The following is a 24,157-nucleotide window of genomic DNA, read 5'->3' on the forward strand; positions in this document are numbered from 1 at the left end:
GGTAAATACTTCATAAATGTTTGTTGAAAATGTATGTTGTCACATTTCTTATTTTGATCTAGAATGTCTCAAATATTTTCTATCTTATGTACATTAAGAATTTGGGGGTTAAGAAAAAAAGACATTTGAGCCTTGAAGGGAGCTAGATTCAAGAAGAATTTTAAGGGAAATAATCTGTGTAACAGAAATGACAGACTTGAAGGGACCAAAGATCATCTTGCCCAACCCTCTAACTTTCCATAGAAGGACACCTGAGATCCAAAGAGACAGAGACTTGCCCAATGTCACAGAGAGTTAAGTACCAAAAGCAAAGAAAAACCCAGAAGAAATAAGGAAACTAGAAAAACAATTACATACACTATGTAATGAAAAGAACAGTAAGAACAAAAACCTCTCTATTTAACTATAATAACTTAGGCTTAGTAAAAGGAAGAAATATAAGAATGCAGTTCCCTTCTTTGCAGAGGTAGTTATGTGATTACAGAGATGGAATACAATATATACTTTTTTTTAAGGTTTTTGCAAGGCAATGGGGTTAAGTGGCTTGCTCAAGGCCACACAGCTAGGTAATTATTAAGTGTCTGAGGCCAGACCTGAACTCACATACTCCTGATTCCAGGGTCAGTGCTCTATCCACTGTGCCACCTAGCTGCCTACAATATATGCTATTGAACTTGATTGATGATGGTTATTTAGATAACTGTTTTTTCAGATTCTTTTTCATTGAGAAGAAAGCATGAATAGAGAAATGAAGTAATATAAAACAAATGATATCAATTTTTAAAAAAATTTTAAGAGCAAGAATGATTGAAATGGTAGGCATTGCATCAGTAGAACACATAAAAAAAGGGATCAAGAACAAAAGTAGCAGGTCTGGGAAAATCTTAACTGCTAATCAGTCGATAATCATTATTAAATAAGCCCTTTTATGCCAAGTATAAATAGTATCTCCAGAAAAGGAAAGGCAAAAGAAAGTATCTGCTTTCAAGGACTATCAGTGGTTTCTAATATTCAAAAAACCTGTGTGTGACAACAAGGATAAATATGAACTAATCAACAGAGAGAAGGCACTAGAATTAAAGGGGATTAGGAAGACCTTCTTTAGTGGTTAGGGATTTTAAGTTGAAGCTAGTAAGATGAGGAAGAGAATTTCAGGTATGAGGAAAAGTCAGTGAAAATGCCTGTGGATGAAAATTACTCAGAGTATGTTGTTCAAAAAATAGAAGCCAGTGTCACTGGATTGAAGAGAACTTAGGAATGCTTAAAGAATTTAGAAAATTTAAAATCCCGGAGGAGGCAAGTTATAAAAGGTTTTGAACTATTGAATATTTTATATTTTATCCAGGAGGTTATAAGATGTAATTATAGTTGACTGAGTTGAAGGGTGACACGATCAGACCTGAATTCTAGAAGATAACTTTAATAGCTGAGTAGTCATGAACTAGCATGGGAAGAAACCTGTGGCCAGAAGCTCAAGATGCTAACTTCTTAAAACAACCTAGAATCAAACTGACTTAATTTCTTTATTGATATCTTTACTTTTTTCATCTCCAAATATGTCCTCCTTCCCAAACCAAACAATAACCCATTCCTTGTAACAAAGAATAAAAAAAGGATAAAAAAAAATCTAATCAAGCCTGCCATTAGAGGCTTGCATAGTCAGACTTCCACCTCTGCAGGAGCATTCATATAACCCTAGTTGAGTCTTTGTCCTCTGACCTGCCTTCCTTTACTGATTCATCATCCATTACCCTAATTTATCTGTTCCCTACGATTCTCTCTTAGTCTCATTTTTATTCTCTCCCAGTCTCATTCTTATTCTCTCCCTATATGCTCTATCCTGGCAACCTTATCAACTCCAAAAGATTTATTATCTCTATGTTAATGGTTCACAGATATCTAATCCATGTCTCTTCTCCAAGCTTCAGTCCAAAATCAACAACTGTCTACTGGTCATGTAAAACAGGCTGTCCCAATAACATCTTAAACTTAACAAATCTAACAATGAGGTTTTTTTTTTAGTTTTTTTTTTTGCAAGGCAAATGGGGTTAAGTGGCTTGCCCATGGCCACACAGCTAGGTAATTATTAAGTGTCTGAGACCAGATTTTAACCCAGGTACTCCTGACTTCAGGGCTGGTGCTCTATCCACTACACCACCTAGCCACCCCTTAAACTTAACAAATCTAAAATTTGATTCATTAGCATTCCTCTTTTGTAAAGATATGAAATGAGAGAACAAAAAAAAATTTGTTCATTAAAAATTACTATCAACTCTGGAGAGCAATTTCAATTGAATGATGAGGTCAGATGACAACAGATACCAAACTTCAAAAGGATTAATGAATGAGAGGATGTAGAAGACATATCGAGAGTAGAAGGCTTTTTCCCCTAGAATTTTACTTATGAACAAGTTTTTATAGGCTAGTGAAGATTTAAGATTATGTATAGGGAATAAGCTCAGTAGAGAGGAAGATAACAAATCAACAAGCATGTATTAAGCTAATTATGTGGCAGGCACTGTGCTGAAGCACTGGAAATGCAAAACAACAACAACAACAACAAAAAAGCAAAAAAGCCAGCCAGCCCAATGTGCAGCATGCAATGGAATCACATGCCAAAGGGAAGCCTACACAGTTCTGTCACTTTGAACCAGCAAAGCTTCTCAGTGGGCTAATAGTAAATAGACTGAGTCTAGCAGCAATATACTGTTTCTCAGACCCAAATAAAGTTAGGAACTTGGCACAGCACAGACCAGGGTAGGGTTCAGACTTTGCTACCAATCAAACCATTTTGGGAGCACTGAATGTTTACAAGTTCCCTAAGTGAGTTATCCCTGAGGACAGCAACAGAACACCACAACATTCAGTAGCCCCCAAAAGGAGCAGGATCAGCCCTGGCATTACTTCAAGAAATATGCGGTTTAATCCAAACATAAAATCAGAAAGTAGGTTAAAGTATGAGTAAAAATCATCACCATCCTCCTCCTCCTCTTCAGCATCCTATCATCTTCATCCTCCTCCTCCTCATCATCCCACCATAAAAAAAAAATCCCATCATGACAAGGAAGTTCAAAACACAAACCCAGATGATGAAAAAACTCCATACATCTATCTATAAGGAAAGCCTCAAAGAAAATCAGAGTTTGGGCACAAATTCAACCAAATAATCTAGAAGAAATGAACCAGTTTAAAAAATGTTTATTTTAAATGAAATAACAGAGCTAGAAGGGAAAAAATTAACAAGAAATGAGAGATATGGAAGAAAATTAGGAAAGAAATGATCAGCTCGAAATAATAAAAACTGGGGCAGCTAGGTGGTGTGGTGGATAGAGCACCAGCCCTGGAGTCAGGAGACCTGAGTTCAAATCTGGTCTCAGACACTTAATAATTACCTAGCTGTGTGGCCTTGGGCAATCCACTTAACCCCATTTGCCTTGCAAAAAAAACGCAAAAAGAAATTTAAAAATAAAAGAGAAATAATAAAAACTGATCAAACAGACATCAATGATTATGAAATGAGAATATTAAAATAAAGTCAAGAGTAGGGGGCAAAAAATAGAAAACTATTATACAGAAGAAACAACTAACCCACATAAGAGAAACAAATTTAAGAATTAGTGGACTTAGGGGCGGCTAAAGTGGCGCAGTGGATAGAGTACTGGCCTTGGAGTCAGGAGTACCTGGGTTCAAATCCAGCCTCAGACACTTAATAATTACCTAGCTGTGTGGCCTTGGGCAAGCCACTTAACCCCATTGCCTTGAAAAAAAAATCTAAAGAAAAAAAATTAGTGGACTTTATTAACTTCTTTTTCATAATTTCTAATTTGATATTTAATTCGGAATTTTTAATTTGTTCTCTAGCTTTTTTAGTTGCATGCTCAATTCATTGGTCTTCTCTTTCTGTTTTATTCCTGTAAGCATTTAGAGATATATTCCCCTAAAAACTGCTTTGGCTGTATCCCCCAAGTTTTGGTATGTTATCTCTTATTGTCATTATCTTGGATGAAATTATTGGTTATTTCCAATGTAAGGATTATCAGACTGCCTTCCTTGGGAGAGTGGGGGGGGGGAGGGAAGGGGGGTTGGGGGGAAAAATTTTAAAATTCAAAACCTTACCAAAAAGATAGGTAGAAATTTCTACTGTAGATAATTGGAAAACAAATAAAATATTAATAAAAAATAAAGTTTTTTAAAAGGTTATTTTTATAATTTGTGGTTTGACTCACTCATTCTTTAAAATTAGATTAGTTTGTTTTCAATTAATTTCAGGTTTATTTCTCCATGGCTCTTTACTGCACATGATTTTTATTACTTTACAATCTGAATAAGATTGAATTTAATATTTCTGCCTTTCTGTATTTGATTATGAGGGTTTTAATGCCCCAATATATAGTCAATTTTGAGAATGTGTCATATATTGCAGAAAAAAGGTATGTTTCTTTCTAGCCCCATTCAGTTTACTTCAGATATCTATCATAGCTAGCTTTTCTAATGTCTAACTTATCAATTTGCAAATAGATGAAAGTTGAAAAACTGCCAAAACATGTAACTGGGGAAGAAAATAAACTATCAATTAAAAAATAATGGACTACCTAAAAATGATAACTAAAAAAGAGACTAGATATATTTCAAGAAATTTGTCCAAATCTCTTAGAACCAAGGAATAGAAGGGAATGAAAAATTCACCTCTGAAAGAAACTTCAAAATAAAAACTCTCAGGGACATTACAGCCAAAATTCAGTTTCCAAGTCAAATAAAAAATACTGCAAGCAGGCAGAAATAATTCAAAGTACTGAAGAGTCAGAATCACATACAATTTAGTAGCTGGCACTAAAAAAGGAACAAAAAGTTTAAAATACAATATTCCAGAAGACAAAGGACAGAGGCCTATAAGAAAGAAAAATTTGGATCGGTAAAACTGCATACAATCATACAGAAAGTGGACTTTTAATGAAACAGATGACATTCCAAATTTTCCTGATGAAAACTCAAAGCTATGTAGAAATTTCTGAAATTCAAACACAGGCAATGTAGAGAAACATAAAAAGTTGGACAATGATAAGGGATTAAACAAGGACAAACTCCATATAATCAAATAAAGGGCAGATGATTCATGTGTCCATCAGGAGTATAAAAACAAAGCCTGGGAGTGATTCTATTATGTCTAACCACCTATTGAAATTTATCTAGAGAGAAAGAACCCTTAAAAAATCAAAAGTGAAAGCTGCAAAATTGTGAATGGATTATCTCCAAATTTTCACAAATGTATCTTGTTTGTACATAGTTGTTTGTTGTCTCACCCATTATACTATGATTTTTGTTTTACTCTGTATCCTCAGTGCTTAGGCAAAGTTCACAATAAGAACTTAATAAATGCTTGTTGAATGACTGGTTTAAAGATAATTCTTTCAGGATCCCTTATTGCCAAACCATCTTATCACTAGATGCTGCAAATCAACATATTTGACTTATGATGTTTCCCTTTATAAGATCAAGAGTACACTGATTCAGACTAACAGTATTTCAAATGTCACCCTGAGCAAGCATTTCTTCTGCTCATTTTATGTATTGCTATTTCTTTCAACTTAGAAGTCAACATTGTGAATGTTTTGTGGAGTGCCCATAGGCATAAGTGTCCTAAAAAAAATTAAGTTCCTTCAGAACAAGGACCAAAGAAACAACAGAGGAAGGAAGGAAGGAAGGAGGAAACTGAGAGAAGGGAGGGATAAAACAAGAATCCTTAACATGAATAGAAAAATGAATTTGTACAACCAAATGGAGATAAATTATGCAATACTAACACTATCTCTCAAAATAAATGAAATACACATTAAGACCAAGAAAGAACCTCAAGTCATCTAATATAAACTCTTCATTTTATATGTGAAGAAACTGAAGCTGAAGAGGCAAAATAGCCTGAACAAACCCATAGAGTCAATAAACATTCAGTTAAATTGTAAGCACCTACTATGTGTCAGGTACTTGGCACTGGAACAAGTCAGATTAAGCACTAGAACAAACAGCAAGGCCTCAATTCCAGGTCCTTGACCTCAAATCTAGTCCTCTCTTTATACCCTGCTGTACCTGACAATTTATTTGTAAATAATTCAATTGCCCAATTTAAAAAGTTATTTTCAGGGAAGGGATAAAAAGCATATCTCAGACATGTGGGTATAAATACATTTACATTTAGAAAAGATATTAAAAGAACAATATATATAAATAGAGAGCATAAAATCCAAGAGGAAGGAGTTTGAGTGAAAATGAAGTCACAGAATTCTAGAAAAGATGCTGGAAAACAAGGAATGTACAACTGTTCCTACTATAGGGAACCAATCTCCTAAATTAAAGGCAATAAGTAGAATCCTTCAGGAAAAAAAATGGTAAATAAGAGAACTAAGAGGAAGAGCTTTTAGAAAAGTCTGTTGGGACCTCACACCCTTTACCAAGATAAGATCCAAAAGGTTACAGGACATAGACATAAAAAACAATACTATAAGCAAATTAGAAGATCAAGGACTAGTCTACCTGTCAGATCTATGGAAAGGGGAACAGTTTGTGACTAAGGAAGAGGTGGAGAACATCACTAAAAACCAATTAAATGATTTCGATTACATTGAATTAAAAAGCTTTTGCACAGATAAAACCAATGTAATCAAGATCAAAAGAAAAAGTAGTAAATTGGGAAACAATCTTTACAATACAACTAATGATTCTGACAAAGGACTCATTTCTAAAATATAAAGAGAACTGAGTCATATTTTTAAAACAAAAAGCCATTCCCCAATTGACAAATGGTCAAAGGATATGCAAAGGCAATTTACAGATGAGGAGATCAAAGCAATCCATAGGCATATGAAAAAATGCTCTAAATCATTAATTATTAGAGAAATGCAAATTAAAGCTTCTCTGAGGTACCATCTCATACCTCTCAGATTGGCCAGTATGACCAGGAAGGATAATGATCATTGTTGGAAGGGATGTGGGAAATCTGGGACACTATTACACTGCTGGTGGAGCTGTGAACTCATCCAACCCTTCTGGAGAGCTATTTGGAACTATGCCCAAAGGGCAACAAAAATGTGCATACCCTTTGACCCAGCAATACCACTACTGGGTCTGTACCCTGAAGAGATGAAGAAAAAGGGTAAAAACATTACTTGTACAAAAATATTTATAGCAGCCCTGTTTGTGGTGGCAAAGAATTGGAAATCCAGCAAATGTCCTTCAATTGGGGAATGGCTTAGCAAACTGTGGTATATGTATGTCATGGAACACTATTGTTCTATTAGAAACCAGGAGGGATGGGATTTCAGGGACCTGGAGGGATTTACATGAACTGATGCTGAGTGAGATGAGCAGAACCAGAAAAACACTGTACACCCTAACAGCAACATGGGAGTGATGTCCAACCTTGAAGGACTTGCTCATTCCATCAGTGCAACAATTGGGAACAATTTTGGGCTGTCTGCAAAGGAGAGTACCATCTGTATCCAGATAATGAGCTGTAGAGTTTGAATAAAGTACAAGGACTATTCCCTTTAATTTGGGGGAAAAAACCAGATATCTTATTGTCTAATCTTGTTACCTCTGAGAATTCTGTTCTCTTTAAGGATATGATTTCTCTCTCATCACACCCAATTTGGATCAAGGTACAACATGGAAACAAAGTAAAGACTGACAAGAGTGCTATCTGTGGGGTGGGGGTGGGGGGAGGGAAGCAAGACTGGGGGAAAATTGTAAAACTCAAAGAAAAGTCTGTTGGATATATCATTATGTAGTGAATCCTGGGGCAGTGAGGTGATGTAGTGGATAGAGCACTGGTGATGGAGTCAGGAGAACCTGAGAGTTCAAATTCAGCCTCAGACAATTATTACCTGTGTAACAACTCCCAACTGCTTCCACAAAAGCAAAAATAATGTATGCTACATGACCTGAAAACCTTTTGACTTCAGCAAATTTATAAAGGAAAATATACTTTCAGAAAGTCAAATCCTCAACATTGTTCAAAGAGGTTTTCTAGAAATTTTAGGTGGCTATTGTCCAAGCAATCAGGCGTACCTATTTCAGGAAAAGTATAACCTAAAGTCAGAAGAACTTATACTGGAGATAAACTAAGCAATACTAACACTGTCTCTCAAAATAAATAAAATCCAGATTTAAAGTGAGAAGGAACCTCAGGTCATCTTTAGAAGGAACCTTCAGGTCATCTCAGGTCTCCTTTAGGCCAAAACCACATAATAGAAACATAAAACAAAAAACAAAAATCTGTCCATAAAAGACAAGCAGTTAGATACAGATATATCTTATGCAAAAGAATATATGCTGCAATGTCAATCTAAATATATCATCAAATGAGGAAGCTGAGACCCAGAGAAATTAAGTTATTTTCCAAGATCACATAATTTTTGTTAAACAGTGGAGACTCAAAGCCAGGTCCCCTGGAGTTCAAGACTATGCTCTTTGATCTGTACCATGTTGCTCTAGTACTCATAAGCAGTGGAGGTCAAAGGTTTATAACAATAGACCACTACAGCAGCTTATAGAATGTTTTGCAGTTTTCAAGTCCTCTCTGAAATGTGATGTCCAGAACTAAACACAATAACCTTAATATGCAATGACTAGGGTAGAATACAATATAATTGCCAACTCTCTCTCTCTCTCTCTCTCTCTCTCTCTCTCTCTCTCTCTCTGTCCTCTACATTATTTTAAACACAGACTGAGTCTATGTATTCAAACAGTGACAATGTAAAAATATTTAATAAAGTGAAGTTAACAGAAAGGAAAAAGAGCTACAATGTAAAAATGCATGACACAATTTTCTTCATGAATCCTGTAAATAGAATGGAACCCGGAAGTATATTCAAAGATCCTGACTCTGACCAAGGATAAACATTTATTACTAGGAACAAAGAATGATATCAGCTGCTACACATGGAAGAACAGGTTTGCTCTAAGCTCTAAACTCTTTAATTTGTCTCTCAAATCAGATACAAATACAAATACAAATCTTAAGTGAACCTGATAACCTTGAAGGGACATAAAAATACTGTCATACTAATATGAAATTACATTAAACCAGTTCTATATTCATATAAAAAAAATGACAAGCTTTTTTGTGTGTATAAGGTTAGAGCCTGAAGAACTGGAAGGGAAAGATAGTGGTGCTGCTACAATTTGCTATGGAGAAACTCTTCAGAGAGATTATTTTAGCCTTGTTTGCTTTTAAAGCAAATGTTGTTGTTCAGATGATAAGAGGTCAAGGCTAGAGAACTATTACTACATGGAATTACTGCACTTAAATTTTTGGAAAATCTCCTGAAGTCTTTCTTTAATACTTCTTCATGTTGTAGAGGTGATACTGAGTTCTCAAAGACAGAAAGCTCCACAGCTATGAATAACTTCCATTATGGCAAAGAAGGGATATAATAAAGGGAGAACACAGTGATATGGACTCAAGTACTAAAGTGTACTTCTTATACTTGTTAAAATTACAAAAATGCATTCTACATATAATATGAATGTTTATGTGTCAAACTTTTACCTTGTGAAAAAAACTACAAAATAATTTGTTGTTTTGATATTTTTTTATGGAGAGGAATGGGGAGGAGGTGCTACATGTTAAAAAGTTCTCCTAAGTTTATGTTGGTCCTTCATTTTCAAAGACCATGATATCAGGGAGGTCATGCCATGACCTGCATGTGAACTGGACTTGAGTGAGGGGGATGCTATGCTAAGTCACCAAACTGACTGTAGAGCCCTCTGGATCTGTGGCCAGATATGGATCAGAAGAACTAAATGAGAAGCTTATCAGTGTTAAGTGACTTGCCCAAGTCATACAGCTATAAGTGTCTGAGAAGAGATTTGAACTGGGGTCCTCCTGACTTCAGGGCCAGCACTCTACTCACTGTACCATAGGAGGTGAAGAGGCATAGTAAATAGCTGAGCTCAGAGACAAAAAAGACCGAGGTCCAAGCCCTATTTCAAACACATACCAATTGTGTGACCCTAAGCAATTATTCCTATATAATCAATCACACAAGAACATTTAGTATCCATCATTTACTAGGCATTATATCCCTGACTTCAAGGCAAATCCATTCTAGAAGGGAAGACAAAAACCAAGATTTGGGAGGAATCAGAAAAGACTTCAAATAGGAGGTAATGATATAGTTGAGCTTTGAAGGAAACCAGGATTCTGAGAGGCAATGAAGAGTCATTCTCATTTATGTCTTTGTATTCCAGTGTCTACTAGCCACAATAGTGTGGCACTAGGAGGCACTTAAGAAAAACTTAAGTTGAATAACTGACTGACTATAGGAAAATACCAAAAGGGCTTGCTTGGAAAATTTTGGTCAATAAAATCCCCACAGTCAAAAGAAATAATAGCTTCTAATCCTTTGCATTTTAATTCAAAAAATAGCAACAACTATTATCTAAGCAACTACCAATACCTAGACAATCATTTCTGATGTATAAAAATAATTTATTTGTTTTTCTTCCCCCTCTTAGTCATTAAGGTCAGAGGGTTAACAGAAAATATTTTAAAATATGGTAACTGGTAATACAGCAACACAAAATAATGTAAGACAAGAAAATTAAATAAATCTTCAATAATAACTGATAATAAATTTGAATGTCAATTAGGCTAGGGAAATTACTTATAAAATATGGTTAACATAGTAGGCTAGGTATTATTATAATGGAAAAGGAAATAAATATATATGTAACTTACCAAATCAGCAATTTCTTCAAGTCAGTAGCTTGACAGATAAATCCGAACTGACTGTAATTTGGATGAACAGTATTTTATACTTAAGATAAGATCCTTTCATCCCTCTGTGCAAACAGATTCTCTTCAAAGGGCATATAAACTGTGACCACCACTATAAGGGGTCTTTGGTCTAAGAGAGATGGTCAAGAAACCATCCTTTTATTAATTAAACCTGTGGGCTTATTAATAAAATGATTAAATTATCCAGTTCCTTCAACCAATACTCAAAATTAATAGGACCTGTCACTAAAGGCACTTTACTATACTGTCCTCTCTCCTATAAATGCTCTCCAACTTATCAAAGTCCTTCTTAAACTTAACCATAAATTGTTAGACTCTAGAGAAGCATGGAATGACTTATAGGTTCTGATCCTGTAAGGGGGCAGAACCAAGAGAACAATGTATACATTAACAACAATATTGTGAGATGATCAGCCTTGATGAAAGCAGCTTCCCTTAGCAGTTTTGAGAACTAGGTCAGCCATATTAGACTAGCTATGGTCAATGTTATTCCCATCCAGAGGGAAGGAAAAACAAAACAACCCCCCAAAGAAAAGAAAAACCAACCCTTCAGAATCTGAACACTTTATAAAAATTATCTCTTATGTATTTCTTTCCCTTAATCTTAATTCCTCATACCAAAAAGATTAATCTGTAAACATGTTTATCAAAAATATGTATGTACAATGCTGACTGTTTGCCACAGAGGGGAGGGAGCAATGAAAAGAGAGGGTGGAAAGAAATTTTCTAACTACATGTGCAAATGTATGGATAAATAAATAAAATTCTTTTTAAATTTAACCCCAGAACATATTATACTCTAGATATAGTCTGACAAAGGGAGAGCATAGAAGAACTATGACCTCCTAATTAATAGTAAATCAAGCTGCTTACTGCAATCCAAGATCAAATTTCAAAAAATGTAATGTAGATCTATGGAGAACTATTCTAAACAGTAAGATGGAATTACTGCACTTAAATTTTTGGCAAAAAAAAAAAAACCTAAAAAATTTTTTTTGGCAAGGATACTCATTCCCCAAATAAAATTTAGAATCATTCTTACTGTAAAATTCAAAGCCTAAATGTCAACAGAGATGCAATTTCCCTTTTTTAATCCAAACCTGTAATGTTAGAATTATAGAAAGTTCCATGTGGGGCACTAAGAAATTAAGTGATGTTACAAGCCAATATCCATCAGAGGAAGACCTGAATCCAGATGGAGGCTGACTCTTCACACTATCATTAGTTTTATTTAACTAACATTTTCATTTAAAAGTATTTCTTGAACTAAGGCCACTAATCAAAATAACACAGTCCTATCTTCATGGTTATGTATAGTCTTATGTATAATTGTTAATTATCAGTCTTATAATTATATTGTCAGAAAAAGGTTGACATTAGTCAGTTTTTACAATTACCCTGAACTACATTAATTCTTCCCCCCAAATATTCCAAAACTTGACAATGTAAAAATAGATCTAACCCTTTCTTCTTTTCCAAATTGTTGATTTCTAATATCTCCAGCCATTAGAGACTATTAGCATTCTAGTGTGGGAACTTATTTAAATAAAACGGAAAATAATTAAATACAGGGGGCAGTTAGGTGGCACAGTGGATAGAGCACTGGCCCTGGAGTCAGGAGTACCTGAGTTCAAATCTGGCCTCAGACACTTAATAATTACCTAGCTGTGTGGCCTTGGGCAAGCCATTTAACCCCATTGCCTTGTAAAAAAAAAAAAAAAACCTAAAAAAATTAAATACAGTATTTAATAATGTTACTAAGGATCACATAATTCAGTCAAATCTTAAAATTATTCTTTCATAATCACAGAGTAAAAAAATCAATGATAAATGCTAGACAGGATGTAGAAATATTGGTATACTAATGCATTGGTGATAAGAGTTGCTGAACTGTTCTAACCACTCTGGAGAGTCATTTAGAACTAGGCTATAAAGTTGCGCATACTCTTTGATCCCAGCAATATTACCATTAGGTCTGTATCTCACAGAGATCAAAGAAGGTGGGAAGGTGGTGAAGGACCTATTTTTACAAAAATATTTCCGTAAGTTTTTTGTGATGTTAAATAATTGGAAATAATTGGGGAATTGTTGAACAAGTTGTGATATACGATTGTGATGGAATACTATGAAATGATGAACAAAATGATTTCAGAAAGACTGACATGAACTAATACTGATACTTTGAAGCAGGCAGAACCAGGGAAACATTGTTCAATATTGTATAGTGATCAACTGTGAATGACTTAGCTATTTTCAGTAATTCCATGAGCCAAGACAATTCCAAAGGACCCATATGAAAAATGCTATCCAATGCAGAGGCAATTTACAGATGAGAAAAATCAAGTGATCCACAGTCATGAAATATTGCTCTAAATCTTTACTGATAAGAGAAATGCAAATTAAAGCATCTCTGAGGTACCACCTCACATCTCTCAGATTAACCAATATGATCAGAAAGGACAGTGATCAATGTTGGAAGGGATGTGGGAAATCTGGGACACTAATACATGGTTGGTGCAGCTGTGAACTCATCCAACCTTTCTGGAAAGCAATTTGGAATTATGCCCAAAGGGCTAATAAAAATGTGCATACCCTTTGACCCAGCAATACTACTACTGGGTCTATACCCTGAAAAGATGATGAAAAAGGGTGAAAACATCACTTGTACAAAAATATTCATAGCAGCTCTGTTTGTAGTAGCTAAGAATTGGAAATTGAGTGAATGTCCATCAACTGGGGAATGGCTGAACAAATTGTGGTATATATACATGAAGGAACACTATTGTTCTATTAGAAACCAGGAGGGATGGGAAGTCAGAAGCCTGGAAGGATCTGTATAAACTGATGTTGGGTGAAATGAGTAGAACCAAAAGAAAACTGTAAACTGTAACAGCAACATGGGGTTGATGATCAATCTTAATGGACTTGCTCATTTCATCAGTGCAACAATTAGGAACAATTTTAGGGTATCTGTGATGGAAAATACCATCTGTATCCAAAGAAAGAATTGTGGAGTTTAAACAAAGTCCAAAGACTATTACTTTGAATTTAAAAAAACTGTTATCTTATTATGTAATTTTTCTATCTCTTATATTTTATTTTTTCATTAAGGATATGATTTCTCTCAACACATTCAATTTTGATCAAGGTATAGCATGGTAACAATGTAAAGACTAACAGCCTTTTGTGGGGGGGTGGGAAGCAAGATTAAGGGAAAAACTGTAAAATTCAAAAAAAAAAACCAAAGGAAAAAATAAAAACTTGATTGGTGTCTGGAATTATGGTGGGTAGAACCCCAAGCCAAAGAGAAAAAGAAAAATGCTGTCCACCACCAGAGAAACAATTGATGGAGTCTAAAATCAAACTGAGCATACTTTTTAATCTTTCTTAATTTTCCTGGGTTTTGTTTTTGGGTTGTTGTTTTTTTCATTTTTGTCTTCTTTCACAGCCTAATATAGGAATCTGATCTGATATTTGTCCTTTGTTCTCAAAGACAACTGACATCAGGGAGGTGATGTCATGATATGCACATGAATTGCATTTGGGCATGAGGGGATGCTTCTGCTTAGTCATCAGTCTCATTCTCTTCTCCAGTCATCTGGGCAGATATGAGTCAAGATGACTGGAAATGGCCCTGGATGCAAGGCAATCAGGATTAAGTGACTTGCCCAAGGTCATATAGGTAATCAGGTATCTGTGGATAGATTTAAATTCAGGCCCTCCTGACTTCAGAGTCACACTGTGCCATCTAACTGCCAATATATATAATATAGAAATGTTTTGCATGATTGCAAACATATAACCTATAGCAATCTGATATATAGATAGGAAAGGGGACAGGAGGAAGAGAATTTGGAACGCCAACCTTTAGAAAATATTAATAATTGTTTTTATACGTAATGGGGGAAAATAAGATATTTAAAAAAGAGTAGAGATCTAAATCTTACTAGGCACCTTGAAGACAAGTCTGTTGGTATATATACGATCTAAATTTATTTCCACATCTTATACATTTTGTATTTGTATCTAATATTTGGAATTTGGAAAATTCCAAATATTAGAATCTCATTTAGCTAAACTAAACTTTATACAAATTAACAAATTCCATATCAGCCCACTTTTTCTTGACAACTTCCAGATTAAAATTTGGAATTCAAAAGAAAGAATAACAAATGAAACATTTAATAAGCATTTATTCTGTGTAAAACATTGGGCCAAATGCTGGGGAAAAACAGAAAAGCAATAAAGCCCCAGCTCTCAAGGAGCTCCAGTTCTGAGTCAGATAGAAAGGTCCTTCTGGGGCACCATCAAAGTATATGTTAATGCCTTTTCTTTAAGATCATTTCCACTGATACAAATTCTATCAGTTTCAGATGTTTAAACAACTAAACTGTACCCCAGACTTTGGAGGCAAGAACTTTCTTCTCTGAATCTTTAATAGCTGTGGCTTGTGGCACCTGAAGGGAGTTGCTGCAGATTGCTCTCCATAGGGCTTGCTTCCCAGGTTGATGTGTGAGGACATCGGACTGCAAGCATTGCCACTGCCAAGTTTTGGGGTCCTAATTGTGGTCAAGCTTGTCCCCATGCTGCTGTTACGGTTTACAATGTTCTTCTGGTTCTACTCATCTCGCCCAGCATCAGTTCATGCAAATCCTTCCAGGCTTCTCTAAATTCCCATCTCTCCTGGTTTCTAATAGAATAGAGTAATTCCCTCAGGGTGCTGTACTGCTTTAGCTAGCTTTATGTGGCAGTTAAAAGGCAGTTAGTTGGTAGCTGATGGAAACTACTGTTGCTTTCCACAGGAGTTACTTCTTCAGATGATGGCTCTGAAGACTGGGCTAGAAGCAAAACTCTTTATGAACTTTTAAGACTTGAGCAGAGAAACTTTGTCTTCAAACAGGAGGTCCATATACTTATGAAATCACAGGTCCATCTCTGTTTTCAAGCTGAGAAAGAACAGTTTTGTAGAAAGTAGTGATGGCTGAATTAGGATTATATGGATAATTCTGGAAGAATGAAAGTTATTTATCACAGAATATTAGAACTTGAAGGAACCTTAAAATTCATCAATCTCATTTTATAAAATAAGATAGGGAGTGATGAAGCAAAGACTAGAACTCAAAGTCTGCTTTTAGTTCAAAGTTTGGAACACTGTGCCATACAGTGGACACACTGATCAAAAAAATAACTCTGATTATCAAGAAAAAAGGTTAATTTATATTAAGTATAAGCTGTTTAAGATGCCAAGGAAATGTACATATATAAATGGTACATTACTTTCACGTCCCAGTGTACAACTAGAACCCTTATTTACTTAGCAAACTGGCACATCAACCATTTTTAATAATTTTTCTAAGATTCTACCCCTTTATCTGGAAAATTATGTCAAAATCTGGTTGCCTGGAGTTCATCAGTATTATACATCAATTTCAGGATGGCATGCATACCCGGATTCTGGAGAGTGGACAATGTTCTCAAGATTTCCCAGTCACCAATGGAATGAAACAAGGATGTGGTAGGATGTGGTGGTGGTTAGTCTTTTTCAAGTCAGTCAACGAGTATTTTACTTTGTCAGGCATTGTACTAGGAACACAAAGAAAGGTAAAAATAACATCTGGCCCCTCAAAGGAAATTACATCTCTTCATTTATTAAGGCAAAATGTAAATTAACAGGTATGCCTCCTAAGATGAAAGATAATTGTTTGAGGAAGAAACTTTATATTCAGGGTTGCCTGAAATTAGGTAGGGGAAAAAATTAATTCTTATTTTTCCACTTATCTTCTAACTGCAATCTAGCATTTTCTTTGATAAATTTTTTTTTTTAATCTGAGAATTTGACAGACATTCAAATGGACCTATGATACATGGAAGATTTAGCAGCAGAGTGAACTGGTAAAGGCCTCCTTCAGAAAACTGTCTCAAAGTCTATAGCAGAGATGAGAAATTACAGCATTCTAGGCATGGGGAGTAACACAACGTGGTTTTAACAGGAGTGCAAAGATAACAGAAATGTGAAAAACAAAGTGGCTAAGTTCAACATTAAATTTTAGGTAACAGGGTATGATAGAGGTGATATTATCATCCTCATTTTGCAAATTATTGCCCTTCTTTTGCAAAAGCTGAGAAATTGAGGCTGAGCCAAGTTATATGACTTATGTGGGGTCACAGAGCAACTAAGAGTCTGGTCAGGGTTCAATGCTTTTATTAAATAATAAAATGTTATGTTAAGAGAATTTCCCATGTTGACAGCTCTGGATTAATTTTATAATGCCTCAACTCAGCCTAAGCTATTATCTACTATTAAGTATTCTTACAATAAAATTTTTCAGTTTTTTTTCAATCAAGGAACAAGTGTGGGAACAAGATCACTAATGTGATCTTGGAAGTGTTCAATTTTATTCCTTTACGATCTAAATCTCTTGATATTTGTAGCTTATGTTATTTTTCTAGAGAATGGTTGGTGTTTCCTTTCCTCTATGATTCCAAGGCTTCAGTGAAATGACCCACAAAAAGGGTGGGCACTCTACTCTACATCATCCATAGTCCTAGACACCTAATAAACTAATGAGGAAAAGTAGATAATAGAGAAAAGTTAGGTAAAATGGAATGAAATTAGAAGAAAGACTATTAACGTCATTATTCTCCAATTCCAATCCATTAGAGTCTTAATCCTTTTTAAAAATTTAATGCTATACATTAAAGTTAATAGAAAAGTAAAAAATTTTAATAGTATTCTTCCAACAGATCTTCTGTTACAGAATCACAGAATTTTGTAGTTTGAAAGAAGCCTACATAATCTAAACTCATTTGCCAGATGAGGAAACAGAGGCCCAGGGAAGGTTAGTTGCAGAGCTCTTTATACCATTTTGCCCCAAAGTAGTAGAGTTCACCAAATTGAAAAAGTCATTTTTAAAAGATTTCATGAGAGGTGGCTAGGTGGCACAGTGGACAGAGCACCGGCACTGAAATCAGGAGTACCTGAGTTCAAATCCGGCCTCACTTAATAATAATTACCTAGCTGGGTGGCCTTGGGCAAGCCACTTAACCCTATTGCCTTGCAAAAAAAAAACTAAAAAAAATTAAAAAAGATTTCATGAGATAATTCTAGGTTCATGTGAGTTATTATCTGGAAAAAAATGATGTTTTGCTCTTACAGTTGACAATATTTCCATTAGCTTTTCTGGACTTTAATGCAAAGGTGTAAACAATGTAGGGGGAAGGGAAGGAGAGAAGTTGAAAAGATGAATACAAAGATAAAAGGTATCGATGTAATTTTAAAAGATCTTAGGTATTAACTTGCAATGTGCTTCATTATGAACAGTTTGGTTGAAAATTTGCCAACTTTGTCAAGTTATTTCTGTTTTTTGTATTACATAAATACTAACTGACTTGTGACTGTCATTACTATCAATGAGTGGAAAAATTATTTTGGAGAGTGAGTCCACCTTCTTCCACTACCAGCAAAAAGTGCTGATCAGCTGCCACTGACAAATGACAGGAACCTGGAAGTGTCAGTAGACACTGTAATACTATCCTTGCTTCCATAACCAGTCTTCAGTAATCTGAAGAAGTAACTCTTATAGGAAAGGGACCAGTAATTTCTACCAATTACCAATCAACTGCCTTCTAACTGCCACAAAAAGGGCAGATAAATCAGTGGAGCTGAAGCAGCAAGGCATCCTAAGGCAAAGACAGGAAAGCCAGGCAAATTAAGCCATCACTAGTTTGAACACCATTTCCCCTTAGATCCTGATGGAGAAAGTCCAGGATCCAATCTTCAATGCCTTCAGACATCATCTTGGAAAGTAACCCCTATGGAGGGAAGCCTGCAACAGCTCTTACAGGTGCTACAAAGTCATAGGTATTAAAGATTCTGAAAAAAAGTTCTTGCCTCCAAAGTTTATAGAACAGTCCAGATGGCTAAATATCTGAAACTGATAAAATTTTTATCAGTAGAAATGACATTAAAGAAAAGGCATTAATTAACATTTACTCTGATGCTGCCCCACAAGGGTCTTTCCATTCAACTCAGAGCTGAAACCTTCCACATGTGTTGTCTTTCCCATTTAGAATGTGAATTCCTTCAAGGCAGGAACTGTTACTTTTCTATTTGTATTTCCAGCACTTAAAACATATTAAATTCTTGTTTGATTCATAAGTCTTAAGAGGCAGAACTTGAACCTAGATCTTCTTAGCAATTACTTATGCTTAACTATGCTAGTCTCAACTTGAAAATTATCAAAAAAGAAAAAGAAAAGAATTTTCAAGAATAAATGTACTGGGGGCAGCTAGGTGGCGTAGTGTATAAAGCATCAGCCTTGGAGTCAGGAGTACCTGGGTTCAAATCCGGTCTCAGACACTTAATAATTACCTAGCTGTGTGACCTTGGGCAAGCCACTTAACCCCATTTGCCTTGCAAAAACCTAAAAAGAATAAATGTACTCAAATACCAAATACACATACATGCACACACACAGAGACACATACAAAGCCTTCCTAAGTTAAACAGTAACTATCCCTGGATCTCATGCTCTTTTGACTCCTATAGGAGATTGTCTCTTCAATCATCCTGCCTCTCACTGGTTCCTCTTCTGCTTATAAACATTCCCAAATATCCCTCAGCCTTAAAAAACTTTCACTTGACTTTGACAACCAGTCAAGTCACTGTCTCCTCCTCTCTCTCAAACTTTCATTTCCACATGACTGCACTACTTTGGAAATTCTCTGATTTCTCCACCACGCCCCTCACTCACATCATTGGGAAAATCTCATCATCTTACACAATCCTAACAAAGCCCTGATACTCACTTTTGACAACTCTCCTTGATATTCTTTTTTCTTGGTTTTGGGGGAAAATCATTCCCTCCTAGATCTCTTAACTCTCTGACTGATCTTGCTCTATCAACTTTGTGGATCTTCTTCCAGATGTTGCCCATCAACCACATAAGTGTCTCTAGACTCTTTTCTTATATGCTACTTTACTTGGTAATCTCATTAGCTTCCATGGATTTAATTATTATCTCTATGTTGATGAATCTTAAATCTACCTGACCAACACCAACCACTCTGAATAGCTCTCCAATCTCGCCTCCAATTTCACATCTCCAACTACCTTTCAGACCTCTTGAACTGGATGTCCAGTAGATATCTTAAACTCAATATATTCAAAATTTTAATCATTATCTTTCCCCCATACTCTTCCCATCCCTTCCTCCTCCCTTTCCAATTATCATAATATCATCCCACTCCCTATGACTTGCAATTTGGGAATCATCTTGGACTCCTGGTTCTGTCTCACATCCCATATCCAATTAGCTGCCAAGGCCTATAGATTTAGACTTTTGCAATCTCTCTTCTGACACTATCACCGTTCTAGTTCAAACCTTCATAATCTTAAACCTGGGTTATTTGTATGAGAGCTTGCTGGTAGATCTGCCTACCTCAAGTTTTTCCCTACTCCATTTCATCCTCCATTCAGCCAGTACAGTGATTTTCCTAAAAAGCAGATCATGTCAATTTTCCTATTCAGTAAGCTCCAAGGCTCCTTACTGCCTTCAGGAACAAATACAAAATGTTCTGGCATTCAAAGTCCCCATAAGCTAATTCCCTCCTACCTTTCCAGTCTTATACCTTTCCTCCTCCATCAGTTAGATCCAGTAACACTGGTCTCCTGCCTGTTCCACAAACAAGACAATCCATCCCTGGCCTCCAAGCATTTTATCTGTTCCCTTATCCCCAGAAAGCTCTTCCTTCCTCTGCTATGATTGCTGACCTACCTGGTTTTGTTCAAGTTCCAACTAAAATCCCATCTTTTATTGGAAATCTTCCCCCAAACTTTCTTAATTTAAGCACCTTTCTTCTTTAATTATTTCCTATTTATCCTATACATACTTTGCTTTGCATCAATCTGTTGGCTTGTCTCATCAGACCATAAGCTACAACAGGGATGGTTAGTATCCACAGTGCCTGGCACATAGTAGGTATATCTCTGAAAGAAGGGCAAAGCACTTCATTTAAGGATCACTCAGTACAGATAACTCATTTCCCACCTGACTGCACTACTTTGGGCATGGTGGAGAAGTCTTAGAATTCCCAGTTACCTTCCCCCTTCCTCACTTTACAATAAATTCCTTGTGTGCATCTTTTCCCATTAGACTGTAAGTTCTTTGAGGATAGGAACTGCTTTTATCTTCATTTGTCTCCCCAGCATTTAGTAGACTACAAGGCACAATGTAGGCTCTTGAGAAATAGTTGATTATTAATTTATTTCACAGCCAAACTCTTAGGAAAAGCTGGCTAATAGTTCCTTCAAGGTTTTTATCTCCCAATGTCTCCATCTTACTATTTGAATTACTTTATCCAAAAATGGACACCCCAGGTCTGGGGTTAAAGTTCAAATGTGGTCTCAGATAATTATTAGCTGTGTAATCACAGGCATATCACTTATCCCTGACTGCCTCAGTTTCTTCATCTGTAAAATGAGCTGGAGAAGGAAATGGTAAATCACTCTAGGATCTGTGCCAAGAAAACACCAAATGGTCACAAAGTATTTGCCATCCAGCAATTCAATGCTCTCTCAAATGCTAAATCCAAAGGTTCTTTTTTCCATTATACTTTTACTTGGCCTTACTTGACTGTAGTCTCTCTTCCGTTTCAATTTTTTGAACTAAATTAAGTATAGGTCTTTCCTGAATTCTCTTCTCTTCCCATAGTTAGGATCTTTTAGCTTTTTATCACCACTTTAATCATATATAAGCATATAATCCCAAAATCTTAATGTCTGGACCTCAATTCTCTAAGCTCCATTACCAAATATCTGCTGGACATTTCCATAAACTTGTCAAATTCAATACCAAGGATATATCATCATCTTTCCAGTAATCCAGGGGCAGGACCCCAGAATCATCACTCATTTCTCTCCCTTTTCATATTTATAGCCTTGTCAATTTTATTACCTAAACATTTCTTCTCTATCATCTCCTTTTCTGCACTCATGCAGCCAGCACCCAAGTTCAAGTCCCTAATCAGTCTCCATCATCCTGTCCAGTTATTATGAAAGCCTCTCAATTAGTCTCTCTTCTTTCTAATCCATCTATCAGACTTAGCACAATAATCTTTCTACAGCACAAGTCTGGGGGCAGCTAGGTGGTGCAGTGGATAGAGCACCAACCCTGGAGTCAGTAGTACCTGAGTTCAAATCCAACCTCAGACACTTAATAATTACCTAGCCATGGGGCCTTGGGCAAGCTACTTAACCCCACTGCCTTGCAAAAAAAAAAAAAAAAAAAAAAACCCTAAAAAACAAAACAAAAACAAAGCACAGGTCTGATCCTGTCTTAACACTTCTGCTAAAGAAGCTTTAGTGGTTTTCTAATAAGTCAAGGATAAAATACAAACTCCTTTGTTTCCTATTTAAAGATACTAGCTCTTTAGATGCTAGCTGCATCTACTACTTTTCTAGACTTATTCATATTAAATCCCTTTACAAGTTCATCAATCCAAACTACCTTGTTTGTCCTCTATATTCCATTGACTATCCTGTACTCACTCTTTCTCCTCCTAATATAATGAAAGTTCACTAAAGGCAGAAAATTACTTTTGTCATTATACCTTGTACCTTGATACAATTAATACATGGTAGGTATTCCATAAATGCTCACTGATTTGAATTGAGGAAGACTATCATTTAATAAAAAGTAGATATGAATGAAATAGAAAAAAATGATGGTAGAGAAGTTCTACACCAGTATACTATATATGCTGTTGTTGTGCAAATCACTTGTCCTCCCTAAGTCTCATTTTCTTCAACTACGGGGGGTAAACCTTTGTCTTCCTGTCAAGGTCAAAGGTTATAATATTCTGCAACTATAGGGGCTCTAAACAAAAGGTATTATCATTGGGACTGCCCTCATACTGGACTTGGTTTTTTTTTTTGATGATGCTTCTGGATCACTGGTCACCTGTAACATGCCTTAAGCACTACGAAATCCTTGGCAAGCTACAAGTAACAATGAAACTAGTTTTCTTGGAACATAACCTAATTAGGAAACAGGTACTTATTAGTCACCAATAACCTGGGCTAAATTTGATCTGCAATATAACCAACATGAAAACTTTTGAAACACTCATCCATATTGCTTCAAATAGTTTTAAGTGCTGAATACCTACATACATACATACATACATACATACATACATACAATTCATTTTCTTCTAGAACACTCAATATTATGGGAGTGATTCAAATTTTGAATTCTTTGCTCTCAGTCAGGTTCAACTACCACTTCAATAAAAATCTACTGCTACCAGACAAGTAAATGCAATTGATGATCTTAATCTATTTTTTTTTTATCTTTTAAAGTTTAGGGAATAGGGAACTAGCCTCAGAGCCAGGAAGACTCCTCCTCCTCTAGCTATGGTGACATTGGGCAAGTCAAAATTTCTCAGTGCTCTAGTGAAGTCAAACTCAAATAGAATCTGAACCATGCGGGCATACTTACAAAATCACAAATTTAACATTATCTTTGTTGTACTCTATTTTTACTTTGTTAAATATTTCCCAATTACATTTTAATCGGGGTCAGGCAGCACTTGGGAATCAGTCTGACACCTCTGTTCAAGGAAGCTCCTAAGACTCTAGGCAGGCCACTTTTTTCAGCCTCAGTTTCTCACTTATAAAAACGCAGATAATAATAGTACCTACCTCAGAGGGCAATGGTAAGGATCAAATGAAACTATACATAAAGCACTTTGTAAACTTTAAAGGTGTCATGGACTGACAAATTTTTGTTGGATATGGCCTAGAAGAGCTACAAGGTTGGACACCTCACTTTAAAATATCATAAATGCTAATTATTCTTATTGTCCATTATTAAAACTAGTTACCAAAATTGCATAGGTAAATGTTTCCTAATCTGAAAACCTATACCAACGAAAGCCCAGGTCTAGTCCTAATTCTTTTTGTTTATAGTCACTTGAGAAGCATGGTATTTCCAGCAAACATTTATAGAGCCCTGGTGTTCCACTGAGAGTTCTTTGAAAAAGAACCTGCAAGGTAGCACATTTTTCCCTCCGAAATATTAACTAAATAATCATTCATGTTTCAAGTATGGATTACACAAAGCACTTTTCAGATATGAAAGGTTTCATTTCCTCCAAAATGCTGTAAAGCAGTTAAGTATACCCCTCGGTCCATACTTATGGGTTCCATCAGTATATCTCCAGTTCAAAAATTTTTCAATGGCAAATGTAATTAGGGAAATGCTGTTTTTCAGAGTAGTGGTCTAAGGTGGGAAGTCAGGTCTCATATGAAATTGTGGCTTTAACTTAAGGAGGAAGTGGACCATTTGGATGAGGTCTTTC

The 24,157-nt window shown here is 35.7% G+C and overlaps 1 protein-coding gene across 4 annotated transcripts in view; it reads right to left on the reverse strand.

Moving 5' to 3' along the window:
* The window catches only part of UBAP1 (ubiquitin associated protein 1), a 55,442-nt gene that overhangs the window by 27,654 nt on the left and 3,631 nt on the right, over window positions 1-24,157 (reverse strand). For 2 of the 4 annotated variants that reach the window (XM_074196591.1, XM_074196592.1), the window contains exon 2: window positions 16,243-16,378. The exons of the other annotated variants lie outside the window; for them this stretch is intronic. The gene's annotated coding sequence lies outside the window, so the exon portion shown is untranslated. The remainder of the gene's footprint in view (window positions 1-16,242; window positions 16,379-24,157) is intronic. 4 annotated transcript variants of the gene reach the window in all.

The sequence above is a fragment of the Macrotis lagotis genome, chromosome 8 (genome assembly GCF_037893015.1).
Source record: "Macrotis lagotis isolate mMagLag1 chromosome 8, bilby.v1.9.chrom.fasta, whole genome shotgun sequence".
Lineage (NCBI taxonomy): Eukaryota > Metazoa > Chordata > Mammalia > Peramelemorphia > Peramelidae > Macrotis > Macrotis lagotis.